The sequence below is a fragment of the Henckelia pumila genome, chromosome 4 (genome assembly GCF_033568475.1).
Source record: "Henckelia pumila isolate YLH828 chromosome 4, ASM3356847v2, whole genome shotgun sequence".
NCBI classification, from domain to species: Eukaryota; Viridiplantae; Streptophyta; class Magnoliopsida; order Lamiales; family Gesneriaceae; genus Henckelia; species Henckelia pumila.
In genome coordinates, this window is record NC_133123.1 from 226,317,968 (window position 1) to 226,334,678 (window position 16,711).

A 16,711-nucleotide genomic window follows, 5' to 3' on the forward strand; every position below is an offset into this window, starting at 1 on the left:
TTGGATTTTAGTATTTTGATTTTTTTGTGTAGTGGACGCTTCCGCAAGTTTTACTAGTACTTACTATTTACTTTTTGGCTAATCTTTGTTGGGATGTAAGACAAGTTATTTTGGCTTTTATTTATGAATAAAAGACTGGTTTGGCATATACTGTACCTACGAGGCTTGTTGCTTTATAATTTTTATAAATTTAAAACAACGTCGGTGAAACGTCTCGGACACGGGGCGTGATATTGAAGTGGTATCAGAGCTGCCAGATTCATAATCCGGTTGGAAATTCCTTAGAAAATATTTTACTTTTTCTCATAGGGGGCCAAAAGGCCAATGTAGTCCCCTCCAAAACGATCTCACGAGCAATGGTCATCGCGAAATTCCATTTCTCCATGAGGAAACTCTTATTTCGGCCAAACTCAATCATTTAGGCCTTCGAAATCGCGTTTTTGCCGTTTTAGGAAAGTTTTCGGATGTTTATAACTTCACTTAGGAAATTCGAAATCCGATTCCGCGAACTGTCCCTAGACACCTGACCGACAAAATCGGTTTGATAAAAATCTACTTGCAAGCGTACCAGGTCAAGTAATAGTAAAGTGGACTGAGAGTCCAAGTATCGATCCCACAAGGACTGCAGTCAATTCTCAAGAATTAATTATTTAGCTTAATCTAGACAAAATCATAAAAAGCAATTTGATTTAAATAAAATAAAAATTTATCAATAAAAACTGCTTAAGAAATAAGAATAAAAAATAACTAAAGATAAAAATAATTAAAACAAAGACAACCAAGACACACGTAGGTACCGAACAAATCATGTAACATGTCGATTCAGGACTCAGATTTAATCTTAATTCACGGGAATTCTCCTAATTTGTTCAAAGGACTATTTCTAAAACAATCAAACCTATTCAAATATTGATGAACTAATCTTTCGTAATTCTAATCAAATTTGAATGCATTAAATATTTATGAAAATTCAGTTTACACCCAAACTGCACACTGAAACCGAATTCTATTTCTAGTCGGTTTTACAATATGTTGATTATCAAAGTGATCAAAATCGAAACCTCCTCTGTCGACTGAAATCAATTAACATGCAAGCAAACAGTTGATCAGACTATTCACAAGACAAATATAAATCTGACAATCAATAAAATCAAATCAAATCTAAAAAATCCCAAACAAACATCCAAGTTTTCTACATAAATTTGTTCGGCTCAATCACGTCGTCTTGGTTGAAAATAAATTACTCAATAATTAAAAATAAAAATTCAAAAATAAAAATAAAAAGAAGAAAAAAAAAGAAAAGAAAAGAAGAAATCTTCTCTTCCAAGCCTTGTAGCCGCCTCCTCTGTGTTGTCTGCCTTCTGGAACTTCGGAAACCTCAAAAATATGTTATATCTTGTATATATATGGTCAGGAATGCCTACCAGTTAATTTCCTCTCAAAACAAGGATTTTTCGGAACACATATGACCCCGGAACACGCGTGCATGCACGACATAGGCCTCGCGCGCGCGCAGTACATAAAAACAGAAGTCTGGAACTCCGACTCGCGCGAGAGCTTGATTCTCGCGCGCGCAGTACAAATTTTCTGCTCCGAGCGACAATTTTCAAAAATTCATATCTCAAAATCTACCCGTCGGATTGAGATGAAATTTGGACAGAAGCTTTACAACATCTTGATCTTTAATCTGAATGGTGAAGATCGGATTTAGATATATTTAAAATTAAATTTGATTTTTCGAACAAAGCTGCTCCGTAATTCACACTTAAAAAATCCATTTTCCTACAAAATTAACCCGAGGAGTTAAATACACACACATGCACTAAAACACATAAAAATACATAAAAACAATATGAATGCACATAAAATAGACATAAAAATAACATGAAATAATGCACACAAAATGCACTTATCAACACCCCCATACTTAAACCTTGCTCGCCCTCGAGCAAGACTTGCAAAAACACAATATGCAAACAATGACATAAGTAAGAATGAATTATGAACAACATAGCATCCGACAAGTTTCAACTTCAACAACTAAAAAAACCTCAAACTTCTGAATTGTTCACAATACACTGTCAGTTAACGTAAACCTGTGTGTGTTCCATGTCATTCCAGTTTCGTGCAACTTCAAAAGAATCTGTCCTAAGAATGCTTAGCGACCTATGACAATTCAATTCAAGTATCACAATCCAACACTCCTTCATCCCAATAATCCCAAACAAAAACATGCACTTTCTTGAGATTAATTACGTACCTCCGGATTTTGCACCCGGTATTTTTTTATAAGCCCCAATAATTACCCGCAAACTTAGTTATAACTAAGATAGGATTCGAATTTCAATCCCCTCGTCTATAGCCCGGATGGAGCATCAATCTCATTTAACCCGCAAACTTAGCTATGGAAGAATGATTAGGATTTCAATCATTGTCCAAGCCCGGATGAAATTAATTTTTTTTTTTCACAAAAAATTTTCAAAAAAATTTTTTAGGTACGCCCAAGATCATACATGCAATGTCTAACAATCATCGGGAATCCAAATATACTATCATGATCAACAAACACCTACTATCGTGCAATGGTCAAGCAAACACGAACTTCATCAATTACACCACTACACTACACCAGTCTAACATGCGTGCTTAAGATGATTCACGATTCAACCAACAGTTTCTCATGTTCAATCAAAACCAACATTTTCCAAAAACAAATTTTTTTTTACAACTCTATCATCATCAGCCAACATTCATCATTTTACTTATTCACACAACACAAACACAAAACATGATGATATGCATGAATACGAACTATATGCAATAAGCGAAACCAAATAAATTCAAAAGACAATGATGAATGAAACAAAACTAAATAACACCCCCCATACTTATCCAAAGCATTGCCCCCAATGCTCTAGAACAATGAACAAAATGCAAAACAAACACACAATGAAAACAAAAATAACACTCCCCTGGTTGCGTATTCGTCCTCTTCCTTCTTGACAGTATCAGCTTGGACAGCAGCAGCAGACTATGTATATCGGCAGGCTCGAAAAACTGGAATTGGAAAAAAAGTAAAAAATTAAATAAAAAAAACAAAAACCAAAAATAAAATAAAAAAACAAGGGAAAAAACTCTGGGTTGCCTCCCAGTCAGCGCTAAATTTATAGTCTACAGCCCGACTATGCAGAAGCAACCATCAAAGAGCGGCTGCCGCCCATAGTATGAATCATACGACTCTACGTATGGGTCTTGATTTTCTACGCCCTCAAGTTTGGCGTGATATTGACTTTGTAAGCTCGTTGGTCCAGCAATACTCGGTATGAATTTTTTCTTTTTGAAGGAGACTCCAAATCTAGGCTAAAACTCATAGAGGATAGAATATGCTGGATATGAATCTTGTTGTGTAAGATAAGCAAACACGATTACAATTTGAATCGCACCCTCTAACCAATAAACAAAAGACTCAAAGTTTTGCCCAATCTTTGAAACAATTAAAATTGATAGGGTTTTGGATTTCAACCTTTAATCGACGGTACGATTAACAACAGAAACGACAACAATTGAAACCAAATAAAACCTTCAGATAAACTTGTATCTGACAATCTTCAGTGAGAAACAATCGACAAACGTTTCCAAGTAGTTAACTGAGAAAGTTTGATTTGAAGAACAAAGCAAAGCTTTGAATAAAATTCTTGAGAGAATTTTTAATAATTTTTGTATAAACTGAATCTGAATTATTATTAATGAAATAAAACAAAAGTATTTATAGCTTACAATCAAAAATAAAAGATAACGCAAAATATAGCTTAAAGATATCAAAGATATCATCTAGAAAGTTTCCTAGTGTAATTAAAAGACTCAAAATATAGAAAATAATGTCAAAACATCAAAAAGTCTCGCACACACACAACATGCCGAACTGTGTGAAAACGAGTGCAGGCGTGGGCGCGCATAGCTTTCTGAATCGACGCGCAGGCACGCGTGAGAAGGTGCGGGCGCGCACAGGACTCTGTCCAGAAAAACTTTAAAACACCAGATCAGGCGCGGGCGCGTGTCAAGGAGGCGCGGGCGCGCATAAGGGTCTGTCCGCCAAACTTTAAAATTGCATCCACGCGCGGGCGCTCGTGGAATGGCGTGGGCGCGCATGCGTGACTATTCAAGACACTTGTTTTGGTGTTTTCTTTGATATTTCCTCCACTTTCTTTACTTCCTTGAACTTCAATAAGATTATAGCATCCCTCAAAATGATCTTCAAGCATTCCAAAGTCCATTATCAACGATTGAAGCGCATCTTTGAATTTCTTAGCTCGGCCTCTCGTAATCGGTCCTCTTGGCATCTCCAACGGATCCTTAACCACTTGATCAACATGCGAACTATCCATGATCGCATCATCCTCCCCTTCTTGAAAAGGATTTGTCCTCAAATCTTGATCATCTCCTACATCAAACGGAGACAAATCAGAAACATTAAAAGTAGCACTGACGTTATACTCACCTGGTAAATCTAATTTGTAGGCATTGTCATTGTCCGCTCCAAGACTTGGAAAGGTCCATCGCCTCTAGGTAACAATTTAGAATGCCGCTTCTCCGAAAAATGCTCCTTCCTCAAGTGCAACCAAACTCAATCACCCGGTTCAAATACAACCTTCTTTTTACCTTTATTTGCTTGCTTTGTGTATTGCAAGTTTTTTTTCTCAATGTTCGCTTTTACCTTCTCATGCAAATTTCTCACAAACTCAGCCTTTTTCTTTCCATCCATACTAACCCTTTCACTCATAGGCAAAGACATCAAATCCAACGGGGTTAAAGGATTAAAACCATACACAATTTCAAATGGTGAAAAATTTGTAGTAGAATGCACACTACGATTATATGCAAACTCAACAAATGGCAAACATTCCTCCCAATTTTTCAATTTTTTTTTAATTATAGCACGTAACAAAGTTCCTAACGTCCTATTAGCAGCCTCAGTTTGACCATCCGTTTGAGGATGACATGTAGTTGAAAACAGTAATTTAGTACCAAGCTTGCACCATAATGTTTTTCAAAAGTAGCTCAAAAAACGAGTATCTCTATCAAAAATAATACTCCTAGGCATGCCATGCAATCTAACAATTTCATTAAAGAACAAGTCCGCAACATGAGATGCATCATCAGATTTATGGCACGCAATGAAATGAGCCATCTTAAAAAATCTATCAACCACCACAAAAACAGAATCCCTCCCCTTCTTAGACCTTGGTAGTCCTAAAACAAAATCCATAGAAATATCTACCCACGGTTCACTAGGAACAGGAAGTGGAGTATACAATCCATGTGGTTGTGTCCTAGACTTAGCTTTTCTACAAGTACACATCTCTCACAAATATTCTCAACATCATGCTTTATATGTGGCCAATAAAAATTTTCATGCAAAGTATCATAAGTTTTAGCCACACCGAAATGTCCCATCAAACCACCCTCATGTCAAGTAACTCATGAATGGACGATTTAGGCACACACAATTTATCTTTCTTAAACAAATATCCATCATGCATGAAAAATTTATCCCTCGGACCATGCAAACATGACACATAAATCTCACCAAAATCATGATCATTGGCATACAACTCCTTCACATACTCAAATTCCAAAAACTTAGAATCTAGAGTAGTTAAGAGCACGTACCTTCGCGACAATGCATCCGCCACTACATTCTCCTTACCTTGCTTGTACTTGATTACATAAGGAAAAGTTCTCACGATGGTGATGGTGTATACGAGTATGTCCCTGCGCACCCTCTGCGTCCACTGGGCCTAAAATTCCATGCGGTTCTTCACCTTGTCCAATCATTACTCTAAAATATTAATACAAATTAATCCCAAAATATCATGATAAGTCCCAAGTATAAAGCATGCTCTGATGCCATAAATGTAGTGACCCAGTCAAGATCACCTACTAACTTGCAGTCTTAAGCATGTAATTAGCTTAGTATAAAAACATTTATTAAAACAACAGAGTTTATTATAGAAACTTAAAAACCTACTACACAAGAAACCGATGGAATACAATAGGTAATACATACCCAATATATTTTCCCAAACATATTTAAAACATGAAAATGACTATAGGTACAAAATTCCCAGCAGCGCCTGCACCTGTATCTAACCCTGCCTTGATCCACTCATTCTGTCCAGCCTGAGCCATGCCCCATAGAATGGGGTGTCCAAGATAACACCATGGACTTGAGCGACTAAATGCACAGTGTAAATATGACTATACAAAACTAATATGATGCATGCAACGTGAGATTACCGGGTTAACTGGTCAACTACCAAGTCTTTCTCAGACTAGGTGTCGGTGAGTATTTAGAAACATCTGGGAATTCGACCACGGGGTGGCTCACATATCGTCTAGACCACCGTAGTATCAGTCTCTGCGCATTGCGGTAAACAGGTGTATGGCTGAGCGACCCCTACGAGGAAGACTATCTCAAAAGAGTTAAGGCTTAACATGTATGTTCACATGAAGTACGTATAAAAAGAAGTAAAACATGTATCATAGCACATAAATGAAACATGTAAGCATGCATACTCAGCTAAAAATCTCAGTCAGTACTTACATACCTCTAATATAGATCGAGTACAATTAGGGTCTAGGTTCCAAGCCTACATTCAACTAAGTATCATATCACTAAACATGTTCTAAAATCCTTAACTAAGCTAACAGATACTCCTATATTTAAATAGGAGTCTCGGACCATACATTCATTCGTCGTTAGCTCGTTGGCGTCGATAACCTAGTTTCTACTCACTCTTTGATTCTATTCTAGAAGTACCTCACTATTATCGTCGGGCTATCTTATTTATACACTGATCAAGAAGGGAATTCAGGAAATTGTGATTAAAACTGAAGCTCGGAGCCCTATTTATAGGCGGAGTTCGGAAGGTCCGAATCTGAACTAGAGTTCGGACCTTCCAAACTTTGCACGAAAATGCAAATTCACAATGGTTCAGACACCTAAGGGACAGGTGGTGTAACACCCGAAAAGTTTTATACGTAAATTCGCATGCATAATTAGGAAAAATAATTATTTAAAATTTATATTTGGGTTAAATGACATTTATGTGTTATTATGTGAATTATATGCATGATTTAAATTTATTTTAGCATTTAACCCACAATTATTATATTTTTAGATTTTTGATTAAATAAGTTATTTGATCGCGTAGACGGGACCGAGGACGGACGAGATATCAACTTTTGAGCCAAAAATATTTTATGAGATTTTATGAGCCTTAAAAATAATTTTTTATGATATTTTGGTCAAGAAAATTTTAGTATTTAATTATATATTTATTTAAGGGTTGATTTTTAGCCAAAATTAGTCCCTTTATTGAATTTTATTAATTTTTAAAATTAGCATATTTATTAATTTCGGGATTTAAGTATTTTATCAACATGGTAATTTTATATTAAGTATTATTTATATATATTATGCAATTATCTCCTAATTAACATATTATCAATCTAAAAATCTATTTTTTTCACTAAACCTAAAACTCCAAACTCATGTTAATCCCCTAGCCGCCTCCCCCACATCATTCATCATATTTATCATCATCTTCTTCAGCCCCTTAGCCGTGACCTTCAGGATTTTTGTGAAGTTCTTCGCCGTCTCGTCGTCCCGGAGCCGTATACGCGATATTATTCTATAATAATTAGCAAGGCATGTTGAATTCTCTCCTTTCAACACCATATAAGCTATGTATTTCATTTTTATGTTTGTAATCATCATTTTTTTAAGGTTATATATGGATTATGTACAGAATTTTCGTTCATGGCATGAACTGTCCACAAATTTGGTTGCTTTCATGATTCATGCTCACGTTTTTTTTATGCATGGGATGATCCAAGCTGATGTCCAATGTCTGGGTGCATGTGTGAGGGTCCTTATGGTCGAGTGGTGTGGTCGGTTTGGGGCTGGAAGGGTCTGAAACGAAGCACTTCTTCTTTGGTGCACCAGATCGTGCATATTTGGGTTCTGAGGGAGAAGGCTTTGGTATACCTCCTCAGGACATGGTTTGGGGTGCGGTCTGAAGGGTTTGAAACCCCTAGATGTTGGCTAGGATTGAGAAGTGGTTTCCCGGAAAAATATGGCCGGAGTAGGGAGAACGATCGGATTTACGGCAGCCGCTCAGGGCTGGACGCGAGCTTGGAGAACAGCATGTTGCAAGGCTTTGTTCTCCTTCCTCGAACCACCGTTTGGGCTGATTTTTATCTTGATGGAAACGTCTTGATGTTAGATAAGTTATAGAAGTGGTTTCATGGTCAAATATTGTTTGATCAGAGAGAACGAAAGGAATTAGTACAGCTGCACAGAGTTAGTTGTGAGCAAAAATATGTTTGGGTTAAGTTTTGAACTTTTGGGTTTTATTTTGGGCTGGGCTTGGGCTGGGTGGTCCGGGTCGGGTCTGGGTAGTATCAGGGTCAGGTCAGGTGGTCCGGGTCCGGGTTAGGTGGGCCGGGCTCGTGTATTTTAATTTTTAATTATTTAATAGTTTAAGTGTATTTTGGGCTTTAATAATTAGTTAGAAAATTATTTGGGCCTTCAAATAATTTTATTTGGGCCTTAAATAATTTATTTAAGTTAGCCTAATAATTTTTATGGGCTTGGGAGCCCATGAATATTTTTGAGCCAGTCAGTGGATTTTGGGCCAGTCTAGAATTTTATTGTGTTTAATTAAGTTAATGGGCTTAAATATTTTATTTGGGCTCAGTTAAGTTTAATTAAGTTATTTGGGCTAAAATATGATTATTGGGTTTTATTTAAGTTTAATGGGTCTAGATGAGTGATCAGCAGTCTGGACCAACCCATGAAAAATAAATAAGTTCGGAATATATATTTAATTATTTTTATGCATGAAGTCTATTTTAAGTATATTATGAAAAATTAATTAAATATATATTACGGACATATTTTCAGTGCATGCATTCATGAAATTTCTTATGTATATAATTATGTAAATGATGAGCAATAAAATATTTTGGTGGAAATTGAAGTATGTGTGACATAGGGGTGGTTTTTCACCATATGATTCGGTAGTTTTACTACCATAGGGGTGGTTATCCACCATATGATTCGGTAGTTTATTACCATAGGAGGTGATTTATCACCGTCATCGTACGTTGGTTCAGGAGACTGATCAGTCGACACATGAGCGTCACACTTATGGATAGGACCATCTTCAGGTTTCAAAAGCATTGCTCAATTATGTTATATATGATGAAGAAATAATATGTTTATGATTATGGTTATGATTCAGTTTATGATTCAGCAGTTTTATTATGTGATGAAAATATTTCCATGCATGCTCATGTACATGTATATATATTAGTAATTATGTGATGCATTATTTTTAACCTTGTTATAAAGGATTAGACATGTTGAGCCCCTAGGCTCACTACGCTTATATGGTGCAGGTGAGCATGATGACGTTTATGTAGCTCCTACCGGTGGTGAGGACTTATGAGCTCACGGAGCAGTGGACCCCGTGACCATCGCAGCTATTTAGTTTATTATGTTGAGTTTTGAAACATGTTTTATTTTATTATTATTTTCGCATATGAGATTTTTCAACAGCATTGTTTATTATTTTAAATTGATGCATGAAACATTTTTAAGGATTTATTTATTTAATATTTTTTTCAGGTTATTTAAGAAAAAGTATGTTATTTTTATATACATATATGTATGAGCATGTATGTATAGTAGTATTATTAAAAAAAAATAAAAATTTCCGCATTTATTAGTAGTAGGCGTTTCAGGTGGCTTGGACTGGGATCAGATTTTCCGATCAGGGCTTTGGAACTTTTCAACTATTCCTCGAATTCCGAACCAAACATGCACACTTCATTGCTTCCGAAGTGGGGGTTTGGATCTTCCAATCCAATGGATTTAAAGTTCAGAATTCATATTTTAATTTCATTTAATCTCTTGATTTGTTTAATTAGTAAATCTTAGTCATTTTTATCATTTAATTAACTTAAAATAGGGTATGGGTTACTACACTTTTGAAATTTCGGGACAAAAAAAAATGGTCGCACAAACACCAGCTTACCTCACAAATGCCCTAGCCGTCAATTTTGACTCAGTTTACTCTCTAGAAGATGAATCCATCTCTGCATTTCCGAAACATTGAGTTATCTAGACTCAAGGGTTTCTTGTTCTCCTCTACTGATATTTACTTTCCAGAGCTTCTGAACATCTATGAAGGTAGTACTATATTCGATGATGGTAAAATTAAGATGACAATAGACAACCAGACACTGTTTTTGGATGAAGGGTACTTTTTTGGACTATTAATGTTACCAAATAATGGCACCACAAGCTTCTCTACCATTACTGCTAAAGAAATTGAAGTGATGCAACTGGTCTTCTCCGCAACTGAGGTATCTGGATCTAATAAGGAATTGAATGTGGAGTACCAGCTTCTGATTGAAATTGTGGCCAGGTGTTTTTTTGGAAAAATTGGATCCTTTGCAGCCATCACACTGGAAAAGATTCAGATTATGATTCCATAACCAAAGGTATTCCAATCAACTAGTCATCCATCATGTTCAAAATATTTACACCTATGATTAATAAGGGCACCATTGATTCGAATGCTTGAAATATGTGGCATTCAGTTCGAAGAGAAACACCATCAACCTAATTATCAAGTTAGACAACATCACTTCTCTGAAGAAAAAATCAAACCGGGGAAGATCTTGAGACCAATGTGGAAAATAAGAAGGCCAAGAAGCCTTTAAGGCCAATACTGATAAGGATGAGGTTTCTAAACCAAAATCCAGAACAAGAGCAATTACTTACAAGAGTGAGGAGGAGGAAATTGATGAAGAATCACCCAAACTGATCAAAAGACAAATAACTTCAAACGGGAGACCAGCTTTGTAACGCCTGAAATTATTTAATTTTAATTCGAGAATATTTAATTTGAAAATATTTAGAGTTTTGATTTAAATTCTACTATTCTTAAATGATTTAGGATTGAAATTGAATGAAATTAAATGACGAGGAACAAATTGCAATTATTGAAGAAATTGAGGGGCCAAAGTGCAAATACTTGAAATTTGGTTGGACACTTGTTATTATTATTGGTATTCACGTGTAGGACACCATTTTCATCAGAAAATTCAGAAGAAGAACCGAGAGTGAAAGAGCAAGAACCCTCAAGTCTATTCTTCATATTCAAATTCCGATATTTTGAGTTTCGGTTATCCGATTTTGATTCCGAAAAGTGTTTTGGAATCCTCGCAAGAAGAGCTTCAAAGTGATGTAAGTTTTCTTTTGATTCACCAATTTTCGAAAATCTTGTTGGGGGACATCAGATTATGAGCTTAATTATGTGTTGTTGAGATGTTAGATATTGTTTATTCGAAGTTGAATCGACGAACGGCTATCGGGTTAAATTGCTATGATTTTTCTAGATTTGGTTTGAAATCTTACATGCTGATATTGCTGGTTTCTAGCTGAATTATGGATATTAGGAGTGGTAAAGAATATATATGATCGTGAAGTTTGATAGCTTTGAGTTTCGGTTGCCGAAATTATGCCGTTACGCCGCCGAACTTATGATTTGAGGCTGTTTTGCTATCTTATGTTGGGCTGAGCTATTTGTGAGTTTTAGATGATGTTTGTAAGCTTTATACACTTCATTGCAGATTGAGTTTGAATGCCATCGAACTCGAGAACGTCAACTTTGAACCGGGAGAGATTTGAAGCAAGGTTTGAAGTTATTCTACAATGGAGTTGATTGGTTTTGAATGCAGATTTTGATACAAGTCTTATGGTTGTTACTTGTCCAGATTTGGATAGCTAGAAGATATCTTGAAACCATACTTGAAAGGTAAAAGTGGACTTTTGCTTGAATGTGATTAATACTCGAGAGGGTTTGTATCGAGTTTCCTAAATCACATATGTGTTTGATTATTTGCTCTTATGTGAATTGTTGAATGAGTCTATGATGTTAATGAATGCTATATTGATGTTATATGTTGCATTCATCTTGTGAGACTTATTCCTTGATTTTGAAATGAACTAAAACGTTCGATTAGACGATTTGAGGAACTATATATGTAGGGCCTGGGTGGTTAAGATAGCCTATGATTGATATGTATAGTGGCTTCAAAGTCTAGAGAAGTAAGATAAGTAGCCCCACCTCGATCGGGAGTGTCGGTGGTTCAGTTACAATATCTTCTTCTCGGGATCCCAACCGATGAAATGAGAGATTCTTTGAGAGAAACCTGTTTTTAAATCATGCATTGTATTTTACTTTATATCATGAGTTTGATATACAATTTGATTTGCATGGTTGTTGCTTTTACTGGGAAATATGTTTCTCACCGGAGTTATCCGGCTGTTGTCGTGTTTGTATGTGTGCATAACAACAAGTGGTTCAGGAACAGGGCAAAGACAGGCTTGAGGAATCGAGACTTGAGAGATTAGAGTGATGATCCGGTGTAGAGGTCAAGTTTCTGTCATTTTTATGTTAAGAACAAGAGTTGGAGTTGTTTAGTTACTAGACTTGAACTTTTATCTAGAGTGTATGCTATTCTAGCTTGTATAACACTTGATCTTGATGTGTTTACTCTAGTAATGATATGATGATGGTTATGTTGTAGTTTAATGATGTTTCTTGGACTTGATATAGCTTGTAGATGGATCAAAGAAGCTTGGGACAGCAGCTGATCTTTTTGATTTTTTTCTGGCCGATTGGCCTGCGCACGGGCGAGCCCCTGCTCGCGCGTGCGCAGGCCAAGCCATGGGCTGCTGGTCCTTTGAGCTACGCACGCGCGAGGGGTGATCCCCGCGCGCACGCAGGTCAATTTTAAAAAATAAAATTTTGATCTTTGATGCTTGGCTTTAATTCATGAACATTGGATTATTATTGTGATTTGAGAGATTAAGAACCGGGTCGTCACAAGCTTCTACTCCCTCAAAGCTGATTATAGCCCCAACTGAGTCCCAAGCCCCAACAACTGATCTAAAGAAAATAGGTACAAAGCCAAATGAACCAAAGAAAACAAAAGAAAAATTGAAGGCAATTCCTACTCCTAGAATTAGTATTCAGATCCAAATTTCTCTTCCACCTCCAAGACTGAAAATAGGAGTAGTTATCAAGAAGCCAACTGGAGCCATTAGATCTAGATTGGAATCAACCTTCACTACAGCTAAAATAAAGGTAATAGTTGTTGAACAACAACAAGAGGAGCCTGTGACTGCATGTCAATTTCAAATCGACCTTATCATGGATGAGTAAATGAGTTTATGGATACACGAGTTGAATTTTACAATGCCTGCCAAATTTTTTTTGAAAGAAATAAGTTTTGGATATATTCATACAGTTGGAAAATGAATTTTTTATACAGGTGAAAACTATTCACGTCACTAAAGCACTCAAGAGACGTGACTAATTTATGGATCAATTGAAGGTGCAAAAATTAAACGAACTGTGTGCATAGATCAAGAACTCATACAATTCAAGCAATCCAACTGGAAATGATGATATGTTTGATATTAGTCAGTTAGAGATGTATGTAACTTTTCTCAGTTTAAGAGTTAGGTGGAAATGAACGAATTGTTACTTCTTATTTCAAAATTAAAGGAAGCAACGACTGAGGTATCTGTACTTGAAAAAGGTGAAGAAGCCACAATTGTAGCAACTGAACAATGGCTGAACCAGCAATGGAACCAACAATTGAGCCAGTGGTTGAATCAATGAATGATCCAGTCACTGAGAATGATCCAAGCACATTTGAAACTTCATCTAGTCAAAGTCCAGAACTCTAGATGGGAATTGAAGCATTCCCAAAATTTCATTGTTAAATGTTGATGAAATTCTGCAATCAGTTACTCGTGTAGTTTTGAGTGTTGATCTACAAACTGAAGATGTGGAAACACCCGTTGATCAATCAGTTGAAGACCCTACCCTTATCCAAGTTGAAATTCTTTCTGAAAACATGGAGATGGGAAATATTGATGTGTCAGTGGAAAAAAATCAATCTCCAAATAAATCATATCCAATAGATCAAGATATTTTGATTGATATTTTGCAAGTGGTAGCCTCAGTAGTACAATCTGTTTCGGCTCAATTAGAGCAATTTTTATCTCCATCAAGTTCAGTTCCAACCGTTCTACTAGCAAAATCAGTTGAAGCATAGAAAGTAGTATCTACTCCATCAAGATCAGTTCCACCAAAGCCTCAGTTGGACATAGAAGACAATTTAGAATAAATTGAACCATCAATTTCAAAAGTTGTGTTCCAACAAAAGAAACAACATCCAGAACCCAATGAAGGTTCCTCTCAAGAGGGTTCTGACACATTCTTATTAGATAATTTGGCTGACAGCATTGATGATCTATCTAACATAGTATTTGCCATACAAACCAGTTCAGAGGTTAATGGTATGATGACAGAAAAGTTCAAGATTAATTTTTGATTAATTTCAGCAAACTATTAGAGGAGGTTCAATCTTTGTTCAGATAAAAACAACTTCAGTCCATGACTCTTTGACTAAACAAATGAGTTCTATGATGAACATGATTCAGAAATTTATTGCTCCCCCTGAAGTTGAAAAAAAGGGGAAGACATCTGAGTTGAGGAAAGAGATAATAAAGAAGATGAAGATACTAAATGAACAAACGATCAGTAAAGCAACAGAGATTCAGAGAATGTATTTGAGAATTTATTTACAATATGTTGTATCCATCTTCTCTCAGTTGAAATGAAATGTTAAGTTTAGATATCCAGAAGATTGATGTATCAATATAAACAGTTCAAAAAAAGGTTCTTTTGTCTAAAAATGGATTTGCATGCTAAAGTTTTGTCAACTCAGAAAAAAAGAGGAAATTGTTGGAAAATTTAAGGTCAAAGTATTAACAAACTGAATAGGAAAAATGATATAAGAACTGAACTAAGAGTCCACAAGCTTAACTGAGTTATCCAACAATACAAACCAAACTCATATTACCTAAATGGAGAAGGTAACAAAATTAACCAAGGTAACTAAACTGGAGTGCATCAACTGAACAGTTACTCTAACTGACTGAATGACTTAACTGAATCGATTAGGTCAATTGAAGAATATCATCAGTTAAAAACCAACAAACATCTTCAAATATATAATCAATTATATCAGAGGAGTAAATTATTTTGTGGATAATTTTTCTCGTATACAAATAGAAATTTTAAGGAATTCATGCTCACTATTTTGGTACGGATGTCAGGAAATTATGACATGGACTTTACAAAAAGCAACGACTATTATTATTGGAAAGCATATCATTTTTTTAAATGTGACCATTGAAGAAATATATCTATAAATATACATTGTAGATCAGTTAGAAGCGCTCTCGCAATTTCACAAACCTCTTGAACACAAGCTATGTTTCAAAGCTCTCAAATTTTTCAAGCTAACTGATCAAAGCACTCAAAATCACAATCAAAAAAGATTTATATTCGATCATTTTAAGGATCAATTTGTGCTAAGTTATTGAGTTGTAAATCATTATGCTAGAATCAGTTAAGTATTGTATCCATTCATTTGAGATACTAGAATTTTTAGTTTGGCAATGTTTAAGTCTAAACTAAATTGTGATTTTGCAAAGTGTTGTAAGATTCAAAGCCTTCTAGTGAAAATTTTCATGTGAGAAAGAATGAGTGACGTAGGAGCATTTCGGTTCTCCAAACATCCAGAAACAATTTGTGTCTACTTACTTTCAGCTTACGAATTCTTTCAATTAGCCCTTTTATTTGATATTGTTATAATATGTCAATTTTACTTGTGTATGCTCTTATTCAAGTTAGTTAACTGACATTAACACTCGAGAAAATTTCAGTTTAAGTATGTAACTAGAATAAATTCAGCTTCAAAAAGCAATTTGTTGTGGTATTTTTTCAACCCCTCCCCCTTCGAAACACCCACCGATCCTATCAGAACTTTCTGATAAATCCAAAGAGCTTCATAACTTTATTACTCATCTAGCCCTCTCTTCAAATAACCTTTTTTTATTTCTTTAATTGAGTATATTGTTTTATAGATTATTATAACTCTAGACAAAATACTATGCCAAGTGGTTTAGGGGCGGTTTGGTGTGGTTCTTGACCAAAAAAATAACTGCAGCGAGTAGTTTATGATTATTATTTTTAACTGCATTTTTCAGAAAAAAATTTAAAAAAAACAGTGTTGTGCAATTCGGTTCGGGCGGTTAGAGTGGTTAACAAAAAATTTTGATCACCCCTATTTACGACCATCTTGAAGATATTCGAGACCAATCATTTTTATAGTTGTCACCAGTTTATTTATTTTATCGAGACAACTTTTGTAAGATAGATAATTTTCTCGTCATGCATGGGTCAAAGGTTTTGACACCATCTTAGCTTTTCTCTTTTGATGTAATAAGAGACCTTCAGTACTAAATGATCATGTTAACCTTCATCCCCTAATCATATGACTAAAACTTTGTTGTTGTTTTAGGCTTTGGATCCTTGTTAGAACATTCTTCAAAGTTTCAAGAATTTCTTCTTGATTTTAAGAATATTCTTAATTTGTTGTGGTACATAATATAGCTAGTTTCCATAATTTTGTACCTTTTTTTTTTGTAATTCTATAATATCTCTCGAGAGCTTAGATGAATCTGAAATAATTTCTAAAAATCTAAACTTTG